At 33.9% G+C, this 7,861-nt stretch overlaps 2 non-coding genes across 2 annotated transcripts; one reads left to right on the top strand and one right to left on the bottom strand.

Moving 5' to 3' along the window:
• The first annotated feature begins 4,593 nt into the window (after positions 1–4,593).
• On the top strand, positions 4,594–4,666 carry Trnaf-gaa. Its single transcript has one exon. It is a non-coding gene; the product is annotated as a tRNA-Phe (tRNA).
• Positions 4,667–5,026: 360 nt separating this feature from the next.
• On the bottom strand, positions 5,027–5,097 carry Trnag-gcc. Its single transcript has one exon. It is a non-coding gene; the product is annotated as a tRNA-Gly (tRNA).
• Between the last annotated feature and the right edge of the window lie 2,764 nt (positions 5,098–7,861).

Here is a 7,861-nt window from a genome sequence, read left to right as displayed (position 1 = left end):
TGTGATCTCTTTATCTTTGCCTGGCCTGATCACGTTTAGTCAGGATTGGATCTTCTAGACATTTTTACCAGGACTTTCTGCCCTGGGTAGTGAGATTATCTAATAGGGCTTTCTTGAGGTTCCGAATAACGGCCACCCAGGTTTAAATCCATATTAAGAGCCTCTGATAATTTATGTTTCATTTGATACGATGCAATTTTAAATTTTTAAATTTTGCTTTGATAGATGCTATTTATGAAATCTAGTTAGCAATTAGGAGTCTTGGTAGATGCTTTTATGAAGCTGTGATAGCCTTGTGGATAAGTCTTTGGCTTCCCGTTCTGAGGGACCGAGTTTGGTCCCTGGTACGACTCTACTCTAACTTTGAAAATTTTTTGGCTTTTCAAGCAATAAAATATAACTTGCTTCAACGATGAAGAAAAACATCGCTAGGAAACCAACATATCCGAGAACTCCCCATAATGTTCTCAAGGACCACCTTGAGAACATTATGTGTAGTCTACAAATTCGTACTAGGACACTTTTCACTCTTGAGAGAAATCCTCCCTGGTTCGATTCCCCGCAAGGGCAATTTGGGAATTTATTGTTTCCGAATTTTCTCTGGGCTGGTCTGGTAGGAGGCTTTGGCAGTGGCTATTACCACCTTACAAACAAAGATGTGCCGCTAAGAAGTTAAGTTTAAGTTAGTGTTCCGGTGCGATGTCACGTAGAAACCGATTAGAGGTATGACTACCATACTCCCTAACAGGCTAGCCCGCTACCGTCTTAGACTGCATCATCACGTACCATCAGATGAGATTGCAGTCAAGGGTTAACTTGTAGTGGAAAAAAAGAGAACCGTGCCTTGAGTGCCAAGTGTGACATTTTCTACCTATGTTGATTACGATTTATGTTATGGTATCGAAATAGCAAGTAGTAGTCAATAGATGGCGCTCGTTAGATACCATATAAATCGCAGTTAACTCTCACGTGATTGAATAACTGAACGTAGATAGAAAGTCTAACACATGGCACTCTGTAGTAGGCCTGTAATAGGTTTATTCATATAATATGATCTATTCTTGGTAAAAACACAGGGCAATGCATGAATTTCAATATGCTTCCAAAGCTTTCAAACGATGCATACGAAATGTGTTGAGATATTAAAATTAACTCGTCCCGTTACAACGGCCTGTAACACAATAGCACGCCTACGTGAGAGATTATACAGATTCAGAATTCCAGATAAATATTTTATTAGCATACTCCTGATTCTTTATCTTACAGCTGCACGCAAAATAAATGCTGTGACTAAGTTATTACGTAGAAAAATCCTAATAATGTAGGTTTATTTGATTACGAATAAGATAAAAAAGCTTTGGTATGAAGAATTTATTGCTCTTTATAACAATTTATTTATTGCTCTTTATTAATCTTAAATAGTTTTAAGACACAAAAATAGACGGTGGCAACACCAATTAAGCCTTTATTCTTGGACCAGTGCGCTTTGGAACCCTCACTCCTCAAGCTTTAGTTTGTGAATTTTTGTATGTATAATGTAGTATCAAAATTGCCTTCTAAAGGTCTATTTGTATGTATTACAGAATCAGTGCCCTGTGCCTTATCATGTTAATTAACGAGGATCTGATATGACTTCGACTGCATGCAAACTTGGCAGATTGTCAGTCTTCTATTTTCTTACGTGTAAATTTTCATGCTGTCAAAGTTAACTTTGTATAATTATTAAAAACTATCTTCATATTTACTTATTTTAGCGGTGATAGTCTGGAGGTTCAGTTTCCCTTTTCGATCTGGGAGCTTGTACGATCCTCGATGTTCGATGATGACTAATTATTAATGTTGTCCTTGTTGAAACTGTTGAATCTTCATTATAAGTATATTTTTCATTTAGACGGCTCATTGGCGCAGTAGGCACCGACCCTGCTTTCTGAGTCCAAGGCCGTGAGTTCGATTCCCACAACTGGAAAATGTTTATTTTATGAACATAAATGTTTTCAGTGTATGGGTGAGTGTTTTACATAAATACTTATAATATAGGTGCAGATATTATATTATTTATAAAAATATTCATCACCCATTGAAGTACCATTGATGATTAGGAGGTTATTAAGATTTTGGTACTTAAACCAAACGAACTACGTTAGATGGGGTAGTGCGTTTTCCCTCGATTATAATCTAGAGTGCTGTGTAAGACAAGGAGGTTTGACCTCGCCAATCCTTTTTAACCTTTATGTAAATGACTTAATTGTTGAACTTAGCAGAAGACATATGGGATGCTGGATTGACAATGTTTGTGTTAATAATCTTAGTTATGCTGATGATATGGTTCTGCTGAGTCCAACAGGTCAATAAAAGAGTTGTTAAAAATTTGTGATGTGTACGCAGACAGTCATGGGCTCATATATAACGAGAAAAAAAGTGAATGATCTTTAGGGCAAAAGGTATACCGACGAAAGACTGTGAAGTGAACTGTATCATACTGAATGGTCGCCCGCTTAAATATGTTAAGCATTTTAAATATCTAGGACATGTTGTTACCGATGACCTTAAGGATGATGCAAACATAGAACGAGAGCGTAGGGCTTTGGCGGTGCGCTGTAATATGTTGGTCCGCAGGTTCGCCTGTTGTAGCCATGAAGCAAAAGTTAGTTTGTTCAAAGCCTTTTGTCAAACCTTTTACACGGGATCCCTGTGGACCAACTATACACAGGCATCACTAAACGCAGTACGAGTTCAGTATAATAATGGTTTCAGAATGCTGTTGGGCTTACCCCGTTATTTTATTTAGAGCATCAGAAATGTTCGCGATGGCTCCTACCGATGACTTTTTTGCCATCAGAAGAAATCTAATAGCATCCTTGATGAAAAGAACGTGGGTAAGCAGTAACGGCATTCTGAAAGCACTAATAAATTGATACGACTCTCCAATTAACAAGTTGTATATAAATTAAACTCCACGTAGGGCTGCCTGGACGCAGAAATTTTAATTTGTAACTTTTTTTTTTATATTGCATATTAATATTAATTTAAGTTTTTTTTAGTTTTTAATTATTCTATATATTTTATAGTGTAGTGCGTAGTGATGGGTCATAGATACCAAATAAATAAATAAACAAAATAAATAAATAACACAACCTAGGCTTACTTTGGGGCTAGATGACGATGTGTGTATTGTAGTATATTTATTTAACTAAAAGACTTTTTGGTTTGGTTAGACATAAATTTTTTCAGAACAAATATTTTGTAATGTCGTAAGAATTTCTTATAATAGGTACCTACTTAGTTATTCTTGTGGTGATGTTTGGAATAGTATTGTACTCAGGTAAAAAACAACCATTCGTCATACTAGAATAAAGAATGGTTGACAGGTTTGCGTTTGATATCGATCTCATCTTACAATACCTACAAACCTTTATGGATGTAGTATGAATTAATAACAAACGATCCGTGATTTATTATTAGTTTCTTATATATCTTCTTTATCAATAAACTAAATAAGCAAATAAAATAATTAAGAACCAGGGTACCATGCATCGACCAATATTTATATGAAAGACAAAACCAATGTGTGATGCTGTTCAGGATACTTTGGCGCATTCGGTACAGTCCTAAACTATACGGACTTTTTAAAGAGCCGAATGAATTTAAAACCATTAAACTCCAAAGAAGTCCTCGAACTTGAAAATGCGCCAACTATTTGAGCAATTAAACTATAGGTTTGTTTTTTTTTTGTTTGTGGTAAGGATGATGTAAGGAAGCACTAGATAAAAGCAACATATGTATTGGTAAGTTAAAGGTAGGTACAAAATCATAATAAATCATAATTACTATCATCTTAAATGTATTCCGAACCTACCTACACACCTACACTCAAGTTTATCCATGGATCATCATTACATCCCATTGAATGGTATTTAAACCGTTACGTGTTACTGAGCGAGCAGTTATAACACACGAGACGTGCCAAAGCCATGTCTGTACAGATTATCCCCTAACTGCAAGAATATGCGTCACGGATCCGTGCATATATGGATATGGGGTGTGGTGAAAATAAATCCTTTAACATCACTGTTCACAGTTAGCTATGGAAACAAATCGCAGGGATTTCTTTCCTAACGAGTTTTTATAAAACACATTTCCATAAATATTCTATTTTTTAACTATTAATTTCCTAGTGACATTAATAATTATCAACGTAAAGGTAAGAATATACCTACATACGTACTTATAAAAGTAAGTTTATTTTAAGTTAACAGCGCCATCTAGCATGGAGTAGCATAACTGCGTGATGTCTTAAAGTTTTGTTACTTTTTTACTAGATGGCGCAACCTAAAACTAAATACATAGTAAATATATAAGCTAAATAATAATATAATAATTTGAGATTTACTGGGACGAGGTTACCAATATTAGTTTATAAATATTTTGTAAATATTCACAAACTAATAAGTTGTGTTTATAAATTTTTAACATTAGGTTATAGGTTTAATAGATTGCCTAGATTCTAATTTTTAAAAACGTAGTTTCTAGAGAAACTACTATTGTTAAATAGCATCAAATATAAATATGTACATTTTTGACTCGTCTTTCACAGCCGAAATAGCTCAGTTGGGAGAGCGTTAGACTGAAGATCTAAAGGTCCCTGGTTCGATCCCTGGTTTCGGCAGAAAATATTTTTATTATTTCGATATTTTATTATTTTAAAAGTGGTATTTAACTGATAATATTTCTTCCTTGCAGAACACAATAATCATGCAACAATATAACTATCACTAAAGAAAAATATATCTTATAAATGTATTGTTTTAAATTAAATATTTCATTATCAAATGAGATAATAAATTTAAAACAATACATTACATTATTATTATTATAATTTAAGAGTGTAAATATTATCCAACAAAAATCGTAAGAAAACGGATGCTAGTATTTGAGTACACTGAGGAAGAAAACGTAGTTAATAATTAAATTGCATTAAATTGTTAAATTGTAAATGAATAAATATGAGTAAAACAAAAAAGAAAATTGCATCGGCCGGGAATCGAACCCGGGCCGCCCGCGTGGCAGGCGAGCATTCTACCACTGAACCACCGATGCTTGATATGTTTTGATGAAAATTTTATACGTTTAATATAAATTGATGAATAGACTTGTTTCATAATCAGTACAATACATAATTTTTTTTTATTAACTGCGAACTTCGTTTTATGTCCGCGAATAAAAAGCCGGTTACACAATCAAGAGCTATCACGCGACTAACATGAAATCGTGACACTAGTAGGTACTACTACTAGGTTTATAAACGCTAGAAACATTTGATATAAAATTAGTTGCCAAGACTTTTGACCCCACATTGCATTTAAACTATCAAATGTAATCACAGAGCAAAGTCCATTCCTACACCAAGAACTAACTCTATATATCCAATCTATTGGCCGTTTCGTGGCAGTCACACATACACTCCCATGGAAGTTAGTTAGGTTTTAGACTCCGAAATATCAAAATGAGAGATGGGCATTAATATTTAATGCGATTTAAAAGCTTATCCTTTCAGCTTACTTACAAAAAAATACTAAAGCTGGCGGTAACGTTTTTACGAACTCTTTGCCCATACCAAGCTCAATGCAACAGTAACGATTGCGATCTTTGCATTCAGTAAAGTTCACTGACACACGAAACGATTGCAGCCATGACCAAGCAGGGGAATCGATTTGTAAGTAGGTACACTTTTATTTTATCAACGATGCTTCAATAGAGTTTATTTTTGACTATCCTCAATTGACTAGGGTTGCCAATTCTTATTAAATACTAGGTACCTAACTTGTATATAAACCAGAAATATTCCTACGTTATTTGAAATTATATTTTTTTCTCTATATCGAGTATTACTGATATTTTCATGATATTTTCTTGTTCTTATACTCTTTCCTATAGTCGTGTACTATGTAGGCATTACAATTATTAGGTTCCGAGCTAGGTAAAAGCGCTGATGGTAAAACCTATAATTTGTAGAGCGAAACGACACCTGACATTGGCTAATCTCTGTAAAGCCAGAAGAGAAAAAAAAAAAAGAGCGAAGCGACCTGCGAGTTTTTGCACTTTGTTTGTCAGTCAATCAATCCATCCGTCATTCCGTCTATAGGACAGAGCCATTACTTCTGAATTACTCCAAATTCACAGACATTATATAAAACTACAGCCCAAATCAGATAGTAAAATAATAGGTAATAAAACCAAAAATATTTCATGTTTGTAATTCACGAAAACGAACCTTCTCCTCCCTACTTAGTGATATAAAATTGTTTCTATTGCAGTATAAGTATCTATTTAAATACATAAATAAAATTTATCTCCAAATGGTATTTTATTAAAGGCAGGTTTTACCTACCTAACGTTCGTACGTACTCTATACCGACTTCCAAGAACGGTATAAAAAAACATTACTCGTTTCTATGTATCATAAAAGACATTTCGCGATTTTGATTTGATTCGTGAAGATTTATATCTCCAATCACGAATTGATGCGCTGTCAATACACGCTTTATGGACGCTCACCGTTATAACATTCAAAGGATATACCTTTATAGTTAATATTGTTTATTTATTACCTTCTAGCTTGTTGGTATAGTGGTTGGCCTGCTCGACTGGTCGGATTCTAATCCTGGGTCGGGTGATTAAATATTAGGTATACAGTTCTGCCCGTATTTAACTAACATTGCCAGTCTAAAATGCCTCAAAGCCGCGTTAATTTTCATTGCTACAAGCTTATTTTCTTTAATTCCTTAATTATAATGTCGTTTGTGGATTTTAATTAACTTTAATGTGTTTAAAGTAACTTTGTTCATGTTTAAATTTAGTTTTTCTCCAAAATTATGGTGCACTTTTCCATGACTTAAATGTTTTAAAAGAAAATCGGAGCGGACGTGGCGCATGGATGGTTCCAGTGTTTTTTTCGTCATAACGGCGGACAGAATGTCCAAGTATGCAAATATATTTAATTAAGAGCGCGAAACAAGCATTAAAAATTATTTGTAGTTGAAGTCTTTTAGTTTTTTTCGTATAATCAGTTTTAATATGAAAGGAATTCTGAACTAGCCGCTAGTGGCAGAAACAACCAAAACACTCGGCGTAAGAGACGAGACGGGTCTTTGTGTTGTTTCAAATATTTATAGTAATATAAGCAAAACCATTAATATTTTTAAACAGTTTTTTTTCTATCTGTATCTATAATGAAGTGTAGCTTTCCAGCAAGCAAACAAACCATGATGTCGTAATTTAGGATCAATCAGGGATTGAATTTAAATTAGGAATTATCAGTTTCCTTATTACTGGCACAGGGCTACTGTATCACAAAGAAAAAAAAATATTTTCTATATGGCTGTGAACAAACTCAGTACACACACGACTCATTCTAAACAACACAAAAATATTGAAACCTAATATTATGTAACAATGTGTCAACCAAATCTCACAGAGAAGATAAAGAATGCAGTCAACAGTCTCTATGCCCTTTTATTTAAACTTCAGTAAGTATTTACAATACATTTTTTGAGACATAAACTACATACATACTCTTTCTTAAGTTGTTTTGTGATACACAAATCAAATTAAGAAAATATAATAAGCAAGTTTAATGAAAACAAAAGAAAAAATAATCTGATAACAAGAAGCAAACGGTCAGATTTGTTTTACATAATGAAGCCTTACCAAACTTCATTCTGTTAATAAAAATTGGCTGCTCTACTGGTTACTCGTATAGGTACGTGATAAACAGCGATTTGATTTTTGCAGCATACATGGTGCTATTTGAATCTTGTCACGCCATTAGGTAGAGCTTGCTATGAAGAAAAAAGGAAAATTG

The sequence above is a fragment of the Pararge aegeria genome, chromosome 13 (genome assembly GCF_905163445.1).
Source record: "Pararge aegeria chromosome 13, ilParAegt1.1, whole genome shotgun sequence".
Classification (NCBI taxonomy): domain Eukaryota; kingdom Metazoa; phylum Arthropoda; class Insecta; order Lepidoptera; family Nymphalidae; genus Pararge; species Pararge aegeria.
The sequence above is the reverse complement of the archived record's forward strand: the minus strand, read 5'-3'. Positions and strand labels throughout refer to the sequence as shown.